Here is a 10,147-nt window from a genome sequence, read left to right as displayed (position 1 = left end):
TATATCTAAAACTACATATAACATTAATTTGTTCAATGAAAGTAACTGCCAACCCTTACTAATTCAGAGAGATTGGAAGTGAGATGTTTGGAAAGGCAGAAGGTAAAAACAAATGAAAGGTATACCAACTCAAGCATTTCCAAACTGTTCCCTGAGTTCAGTGCAAACCCACTTGCTTTCACTATATATTTATTCCGTTTGTATTTTACTCAAAGTACCTCGAGACTTCTATGGCTAATTTCTTCTTGCATAACAAGGAAGTTATTTACTTTAGTGTAATTCACTTTAGACTTGAATAAACATGTGTAACAATGTTTACTTGAATAAACACATGTAACAAAGATGTTACTTTTTAACACAGATCCTTTAACACAAGGTGGTCTTGTCTTTTAGGTTTTTTACTATAATTAACAGAATAATATAGTTACACAAAATACTCATGTTAGCTTTCAGGCCCAAAATATTTGCTGTATCTCTAAAAACAGGTATCTACAGCACATTCAGAACCTCACATTCTCTTTACAGCCAAAACAGCAGCATCATTTAATAAAAGAAACTGAGAAAAGTGCAAAATGCCTCAGAACTTTTCTTGAAGTGGACTATTCACCAAGACCATGAAATACTGTTTTTGGAAGGCAGATATATTCATTGGTCAGGAAAAACATTCTCTGTTTTCTAGGGCAAACAGCCAGTCTCACGCAGGTCTTCACACCTGAGTGACCAGCTTTCCCAAGAGCTTTGAGCCCAAAGCTCTCAAAGCGTTATCCTTTGGTCCTATGCTTTCTCTACGGTTCCTGAAAATTACTGAAAAAAAGTTCTTTTTCTGTTTCTGCATGCAAGAAAACAGGACCTTTAACAAAACACACTGACATACGACATACCTCTTCTTAACTAAGCAAATTTTTATAAGATGTGTTGCACAAGTGTAGCAACTGGACAAAGATTATTCTGTATTCAAGTTTTATTTCTTTTTATTATGTACTACTCTGAGTTTTCTGAAGAAGCATATATTTGTACAGATGTATTTTAACTGCATATAAACATACAAGGCAGCTGGTATAATGCACACAAAAAATTAATTCTAAAGAATAACCTATCAGCATCATAACTGCATTGGTTCATCAGGCTAGGAAATGAGTTAATGTTTCTCTGTGTTCAGTGAAATGTAAATTATGTTTTCCTGCTCAAGATAGACTTCAGTATCTTTTCTCTTCCTCAACCGTTACTGAATTTTTCCACCTGCAATACATACAGCCTGAAGAATGATAGGTTCCATTTTTTTTTTTTTTTCCTTAGGCAAATACATAAAATACAGCCTTCCCAGGGGAAAACGGAGAAGCTATTTAAGGAAACAGAACAAAATTTTCTAGTTCAATTTATACAAGAAATGCCATTCTAGTTCATTATTTCATTGAGAGGATCAGAATAGGATAAATCAAAACCAAATGCTTTAACACACAGCTCTGAACCAGGCATCCAAAAAATCCAAAAACACTTCACAGTTGAAAATATTCAGTTACCAGCACTTATCTCAATGTTTGGAAAAGGAAATTATTGGTCATGAAAAAAGTGATATGTTGAAATAACGGTAATTTCGCAAATATTCAGTGCTCTGCAAAAAGTTCAATAAAGTAGCATTTATTTAGAAAGCCTCACTTGTTCTTCCCTAGAAAGAGTCTTTAAGTTATTTTTCTTAACATTTAATTCCACTACCACAGCAACTCCACAACTTTGAACTCCAGCTGCCATGGATTTCATATAATGGTCTTTCTCCCTTTAAAAACTATGTAACATAGAGCAAGGTACAGTACAATGCAAAATAGTCCTCTTCCTATCTGACTTCTCCAACATGTTTTAAAATGTATTCCCAAGTAAAGGAAAAGGTAAGACAACCACTGAAGAAATCTTAGCTATTAGAAAGCTCAGTCCTCCAGCCACCTTGCAGAAATATAACTGCTAATCTAGCCCAACATTTTCCATATTTACAATCTTCAAGCCAATGCACAGCCAGCTCAAGAGAGCAATAATTCTACTCAGCAACAAGCATTTTCTCCCCCACATCTAGAGCACAACACAGAAACAACTCTACATGCATAGCAAAACAGCAGCTCTCAACAAAACCACAGTGAAGGGTCGCAACTGCTACAGAAGGGTTTCAGTGAACCACCTCTGACCAAAACACACACTAGCTGAGGAGGCTCTGAAAACTTCGCACTAAACACACAGCAAAACCATGTTCTCCTCCTATATTCCAAGCATCTACAGAAAACATCATGAAAAGCATACAACTTATGCTTTAAAATGGAAGAGCTACTAGGACACCAAATACTTTGCCACCTAACCAAGTCAAAATTGGCTGTGTTCCAAGAGCTTCTTAGCTGTAGCATGCTTCAGCTGTTGAGAGCGAGCTATAATTCTCTGGGTAAAGTATAACAGTATGAATATTGAGACTTGATTTTGAGTTTCTTCAACATTAGAAATAATAAATATATATTATTTGGGCTATTTGTATGTTAATATAATAGAAATATAATCTATATAGGTATCTCTCTCCCAATTCATGAAAAACTTACACACTAGCAATAGCCTCCAAAAGGATTTTAGAGATTGAAAAATTGTAATGGCAAGTGACCACATAAAAAACACCTCTGCTCCACAAAGCACCTGGCTATGTATGTGTACATTGCTACTCATTAGTTCCCCCAATATATCTTCAGTCTTCTCTTTTTTGCCAAGACAGAAACCTTTGTCTTTGTAGCAGCTGCACCTGATCAGGAGCCAATGAATTGAATATTCTCTGCCCACTCCCATCCAACACTGCACATCTATCTGCAATTACTGTTTTAGTATAAACCACTACTGTTTTGGTATAATCCACACTGGTAATTTGGTCTTAACCATTCCCCCTTCCCTGGACAACAGCAGAGGAGACGAAAAGACTTTTGCACATCTTCCTATCTGTGACAAAAGGATGCTCCTTAAAGAATCTCCTAAAATATCACACTTCTTGATTCTTCTAGCAATTAAAAGCCCACATATCTTCTTGTTGAAAGCTAACAAACATGTTTTACTGTCCATATGAAAGCTTAAAAGTAGTAACTAAAAAAGAAAAAAAGAAAAATAATACCCCTGATTTCCAGCTTCTCAGTTTTTCAACAGTTGAGGCAGCACACGCATGCTTCATGATATAGCACAGCAAACTAAAGTAGAGCTACAAAATTACTGAAGGGACCAGAGAGCAGAAAAGATAACTTCGACACTCAAATCTTTCCAAAGAAAACCATTACCACTCTACATGACTTATTCTCCCCAACAATGGGTGTATGACATGCTGTCCTGGTTTTAAGTTGTTATATAGCACTATTTCTCTACTGACAGCTTTATTACATCTTTAAGAAAAAAGAGGCTTATACGTATGTATTCAGTGTTGAAATATAGTTTATTCCATTTCATACTTCAAAGATAAAATTAGCTTCAGAGCAGAACTGGTATAGGAAATTACAATACCCATTAATTTCCCCACATACAAACTGGTAAATATGACACCACCACATCTTAATAATACTAAAGGTAAGGTACATGACACAAACTAGGACAAATATAAACAGAACTACTACTTAGCTCTCATCATCACAATGATCAATGACCCTGGGAGTTAGGTATTACAATGGCAATGCCATAATAAAATTGACTTACCTATACTAGGTGGACTGCCATAATTTACAGGGGACTCTGGAGGCCTCCCACAATGTAGTGCTGCAAGAGCAGATCCCTTCCATACCACATGTTTGCAACCTGGTTTAAAAGAATTACACAAAAGCTGTAGGCAAGTGTTTCTTCACGCGAAAACACCAAAAAGGTATGAAATACCCAGAACTCTCAAAATTCTTGTAAAATTTTCATACTTTTGTTTGTACGAAGCAAAGACTGTCTGCCAGCTCCTAATAACGTCTGCACTCCAGGGACACTTTGGGGAATTTCTTGCTCTAGAAGCGGTCCAAGTCGATGGCATATTTGAAGCAAGTGATCAGGTGCCAAGTGTCTGTAATATTTCACCTATTATATGAGAGAGGGAACAAAACATTTGATAAAGAATATGGTATTTTTTAATAATTACTGCTTTTTTTCTTCCAGATTGTTACACAAATTTCTAAGAAAATTATAGTATATTAAGGATAAAAACAAATCATGACCTTTAAGTACAGTAATTCATTCCAGCTAGTCCTAACTAATTCTTCTATTCAGCACATGCCACTTTGTACAGAGAACTGTTGATATTTACTACTTTCTGACTTTAAGGCACAGTTGGTCATAGATTAATAAGCTCCTTTATAATCACAGGGAAAAATGCAAAGTATATATTCAATATTGTAGTTAAATAGTGGTCTGGTCATTTTAAGTTACCATAAGATAAAGATGAAGCAAAAATTGTAAGGACAGCAACATTTACAGAATTCTTGGAAGACTCACATATACCAGATAAGTAACATAGGTTTGTAGAAGACAATGCAAAAACATTCTGCCTCAACTCACCTATGCTATGACACCTTGTCAAAGCTTCACAATTGGATTTTTCTTTTTTTTTTTTTTTTACATCTGAAGCTTTTAAACAAAAGCATTGGCTTCAGTAATTCAACTTTAAAATTGGTATATGTGGTACTCTATTAGGCTACAAACATGACCAGTTTTTTTAACTGCTTATAGTTTTCAACTGCACAGTACCAAAACAAGCCCTTATTACCAGCAACAGATCTTCTTACCACTTAACCATGTCAGACCACTATTAACGACTGTCCAGACAAAACCAGCTCATGCTTTTGAACTACTATAATTCTAGATCAGAAGATCATCTTATATAACAAGGGAAAAAAGCTTCAAAGTGTATATGTGACAACAGTAAAATCCTATTAATATAAAGCTTTCAATAAAGAATAGCATTTTTAAAATGCGTAAGCTATTGTCAGTTCAGAGCATAACAAAGCAAATTTGAAACAATAAAGAGGGAGGCTAGAAGCTCAGTTTTCTTCAGTTCTTGTACAGGATTTGGCATGTAGTACTTTTATCCTTCATATAGCCTGAAATATGTCTTCACAGTTTTACTTTGCAGAAGGAAAAAAACCCCCAAAAACCAAAAAACACAGTACTGCAGTAAAAGCTTGTGATGTTTTATTACTCTGCAACTAGAGAAGGCTGTGACTGACATCTTAGGCAGGATGATGCTTCTGTATTACACCCAATTAACAGGAATACACCTCATTCTTCATCAAATGTGCTCCTATCTTGCTGACATGCTGTAATTGCTTCATGTATTCTAGCAGTTTGTTAACATAAAGAGTGCTGATGTCTGAAACTGAGGCTCTGGAAAAGCCTTGCTTACACCAGTAATTCCCGCCAACAACACAACCTTCTTGTGAAGGAGGAATTTTTCTCTTTTGCTCCTGTCATGGTTTAACCCCAGCTGGCAGCCCAGCCCCTCACTCCCCCCACAGCGGGATGGAGGAGAGAATTAGAAGGGTGAAAGAGTGAAAACTTGTGGGTTGAAACAACAACGGTTTAATAGGGAAAGCAAAAGCTTCACGGCAAGCAAAGCAAAATAAAGAATTCACTCTCTATTTCCCAGAGGCGGGCAAATGCTTATCTGTTTCCAGGAAAGTGGGGCTTTCCTTCTGTGAATTATATTACATTTATAAAAGGCCTTGCAAGCTGTCTGAATTTGACTGCCTAAAAGTTAAGTTACTTAAAAAATTCACAGAAATTAAAAAAATGGCTTTTCTTTAAAAAATATTAATTTTTTTAAATAAAGTTACAGCTGATTGTACAGATCAATTAATTTTAAATGACTACATTTACTGTCATGAGACAGGCACCCTGTCAGAAAAGTAGCAAAAGCTAATCCCCTGAATTCAGAACTTGCTATTCTGATTTTTTTAAATCAATAACATGCAAATAAAACTTGCTTTTTTCTACCTAAAGGAGGAATCACAGTCAAAATACATGCTTGAAAGCCCTAAAATATCAGAATAGGGGTAAGCAGTGATCAAGCTATGTACAGTTTCTGCCATTAACAGCCCTCATCCATTTCCTCAGCTTTTGTTCTCCTCCACTCCTATCAAAAGGAGCACAAAAACTTAACCAATACTGTCCATTGTATAATTCTATCAGAAACCAGACTTTGCATCTGCAGAACCTGAACTTGTCTCTCAAAGATTAATAATGAGTCATATTTTGGTTTAACCACAAATATTAGAACTAAATATGCGATGCAGTTGTCATTTTATGCTGCTCAAGATCCTTCAGTTTTACACATGCTCACAAATGCACAAAATCTAAAGCAAGTGAAGCAAATCAGCTTTGACACATTCCAAAACTACAGCTAGCTGACATCTTGAGTCATACTTCTCATGATTTGTCATAAGCCATGTGTTCACTTTTTTATTTTAGCAGAAACTAGGTAGGCTCAATTCCTCGTGCAGTTTTTAAAAGCAAATGTTTTGAAAAGGAGATCTATTTGTATTATTCTTGATCATACCTATTAAAGATCTTAATATATACCTTACACCCACACTATAGTCTCTCCTCATTTAAGTCCATTTGTGTGAAAACATATTTATGCCAAGTTACACAGAAGTTCTGTGACGCTCCTACAAAGCATTTGTCTGAATAATCACTGTTCACTAATAAATAGCGTTCGCAACCAGCTCATTAACAAACTGATTCAACAATACTAAGTGAGAAGTATGCTTAAAACAAGAAAGTGACACTGGCCATCTAAACACTTGTCAGTTCCAGAAAGTTTATAAAACTACTTCATGAACCATACACAGTCAACATTTGGCTCTCATTTTCCTATATAAGACTAAAGCACACACAAGAAACTTTTAAAAATAAACAAGTAAGCTTCATTTCACTGTCAAATCTGCTGGGGAAAAACCCTCTTATTTTATTACAGGTTTTATTTGGACTTATTTATTTCCCTTTTTCTCCTTGTATAAAGAAGGAAATGGTGGAACTTAATTTATTAAAAACAGATTAAAACAAATGTATTAAATTTATTAAAAATGTATTAAATAAGTTTTTGCCAGATGAAGTACCTATTCTCCATCAGACAAAAATAATAATATTCTTTTAACAATATTAATAGAATATTTCAGTTGAAAGGGACGTACGATGAACATCGAGTTCAACTGCCTGACCACGTCAGGGCTTACCAAAAGTTAAAGCATGTTATCAAGGGCACTGCCCAAATCCCTCTTAAACACTGACAGGCTTGGGTCATCGACCACCTCCCTAGGAAGCCCGCTCCAGTGCCAATTTGTCCGTGTGACTATTAGCATTACAGTAGAAGTCACAAATAAAAAAAGTGTGACAGAAATTCACCTTAATCCTGATTCCTCCCTTTTGAAAAAGGAAAAAAAAAAATGCAGAAGAGAACCATAATGTGTTAGCAACAACTCAAGGACAAGGTAAGGAAGTTTATTTAATACATTAAATGACAAAAGAGTGGCTTGAAAGCTAAAATTATTTGGACTGCTCTAAGGTGCAGCCTACCAGAAGGCAATTCTTGCACTGTACAAAGAAGCTAGAACTAACATAAAACATACCTACCACCCTGTGTCCTCTTAAAATAATAACACACACCTGCCATCAAGAGCACTTTAAAGTCAGATTTAAGTGTCAAAAAAGAAATAGAATTATTTTTTACAAGGACATTTTACAAGCTTTGTCAGAAACAGAAAAGCTCATGACAATGAGCAATAGAATGACGGAAATTTTTCTTGATACCAATCTCAGATTCCAAGAGTAGAAAGTAAAAGCAAAAGGAAAAAAAAAAAAAATAACAGATGTACAAGTGTTTAAAATTCATACAGCTCTAAATGAAAAGTGAAAACTGGACTCTACAAACAGGAATTTTAGAATTTTATGCCAAAACTGTGATGTCAAACAGTATATAAACAGCAAAGATTTTTTTTTTTTTCTCTGCCAGTCCCACCTAGCTGAAATTCTAGCTGGTTTCTTTCCTCCTCCTAGTAGGCTTTCTGCAACATCTAATTCTGCCCTTTTCTTCAAAAAGAAATGCACAGAAGATATGCTTTTATAACTATAATAATGAACTCTCTTTTTGTTCAAATAGACTTTTCACACAAGACAAGTTAATAACATTTCTTAAACATTACTGTAATAAAAATCAGAACTCTGTTAGCAAGTACAAAATTTTCAGATCTTAGGCACAAATAATATTTTATAGAAAATAAGAAGCAGCATTACCCTCAACTTCACCCTTTACCTACTACCCACAACTTTACTTAATCCAAACAAACAGCATGGGAATACACAAAATGCAGCTACACAGCTATTTGGACTAACATTCAGATCTTTATTACCTTTGAAATAGACCTAAGTGCTTCTTTTCATTCTGCATGACTCTGCAGAATAATTCAGCATCAGAATCACAATGAATGCATCAACAGAATCATGATTTGACCTGGACTCTCTAGTTAAATTCATAATACACAATGCAGTTACTCGCTGCCAGCGGTTTAGATGTCAAGTAAAATACAACCCTATTCTGGATTCTGCTCTAAGCACTATGCAAATCGAAACGTTCTCCAAAGTACAGTTGTTGGTTTGTTTTTGGTTTTTTTTTGACCCATGCTAACAGTTAACATGCTTAACTACAAGTTTGACTGTAAATATCTTTCAGAAAAGCACCTTTCCACACAAGAACATTTAACAACAAAATATAAGCCAGCCAGCTACCTATATTTTAAGATGCAAAAGCTCAGTCTTATTAATACCAGCAGCTATGCCAGCTTTAGCTGTTCTGCTATGTAACTTATTACCCAAAACAAGCTCCAAATTGAATTACAGTGATTGCTGTACTGTATCAGACCATCGATCTAACCGAGTACCCTGTACCACCAGCCACTGCCTTATCACTTTAAAATTATGAATTGCAATAAAGTGCAACTACTTTTCTCTGAAGCATTCTAATGATCTTTTTTTGAGGGTGGCGGGGTGACAGACCACAGGAAGGGGAGAATCGAAGAATTAACTATTTTCCCCAAAGCATGTTTATTTCTCATGTACTTTCTAATTATGCTTGAGCTAAGATTATATGGATATTTAGACACTATTTCCTATAGGAATTCCTATGCTTTTAATGTCAGATTACTTTTTCTCTAATGAAATATGTATGAAACAAGCCATCCCAAGAACATGCTAGTTTTTCAACTACTTAATGTTTTTAATAGGTGGAGGCCAGAGCAGATAAACCTAAACCTTAGTATAAACAGACTGCTGCAAGCTTGCTACTTACCACATGAGAAGGTATGAACAGTAGTAGCATTCTGAGCCTTATGGATTAAGATGTTCAACTATATCTATTACTGTTAGATTACCTGTACCTATTTGCCCATCTTAAACTCATTCATAATGTTTTGTGTTGGTTTTGGTGGTGGTGTTTTGGGCTTTTTTTTAAAAACATGAGAAACATGGTATTCCTCTTCAGCCCATCTCTCCTCAGGGCTTCTTAGTCTCGGTTTGAAAGAACAGTTGACATAGCCAATCCTCTTGATTATCTGAGGAACAAACGAATGTGTGGTATGTCGCACAATGAATGAGAGTTGTTCCTCCTCAAAATATAATGGTTTGAACAGAGAGGCCCTAACACCACCTAAACTCCCAGCTACAGGAATAATCTGTAGAACAGAAGTGCTTGTCTTTTAGGACTAAATGGAAATCATTTAAGTTGATATATGTCCAGCAGAAACACTTGATAATGAGACCAAAGACATTGCTAAGGCTCACACTCATTTCACAGGTGTTCTTACCTCCAGTGCCAAGTCTTTCAGACCACCTTCCAAAACACAGCATAGACTTTCCCTAAAATACTGTTACTAACAAAAACTAGATGATGATGCAGCTCTCCAATTCAATGCAAATTTTATTTTTGCTCCCTATTTCTTTGAATACCTTTACAACACAAGATTTCCTGAAGAAACAAACCACTTAATATCTGGTTACTTATTAAGAAACAGAATTATTAAACAGTAACCACCACGTTGCCTAAAAGACTTTACTACGTTAGATATTATATGAACAATGAAATACAGTGTCAATGTACTTAAGTGTCCCCAGTCCCACAGAT

General features: G+C 35.4%; 1 protein-coding gene across 1 annotated transcript in view; it reads right to left on the bottom strand.

Annotated features, from left to right (window-relative positions):
• LOC104132761 (pleckstrin homology domain interacting protein) overlaps positions 1 to 9,853 on the bottom strand; it is a 116,653-nt gene extending 106,800 nt beyond the window's left edge. The window contains exons 1-3 of the mRNA XM_035901497.1: positions 9,831 to 9,853; positions 3,906 to 4,056; positions 3,697 to 3,795 (exon numbers count right to left, since the gene is read on the bottom strand). The gene's annotated coding sequence lies outside the window, so the exon portion shown is untranslated. The remainder of the gene's footprint in view (positions 1 to 3,696; positions 3,796 to 3,905; positions 4,057 to 9,830) is intronic.
• Between the last annotated feature and the right edge of the window lie 294 nt (positions 9,854 to 10,147).

The sequence above is a fragment of the Egretta garzetta genome, unplaced genomic scaffold (assembly GCF_000687185.1).
Source record: "Egretta garzetta isolate BGI_Z169 unplaced genomic scaffold, ASM68718v1 scaffold9, whole genome shotgun sequence".
NCBI classification, from domain to species: Eukaryota; Metazoa; Chordata; class Aves; order Pelecaniformes; family Ardeidae; genus Egretta; species Egretta garzetta.
This window is presented reverse-complemented; position numbering and strand designations above follow the sequence as displayed.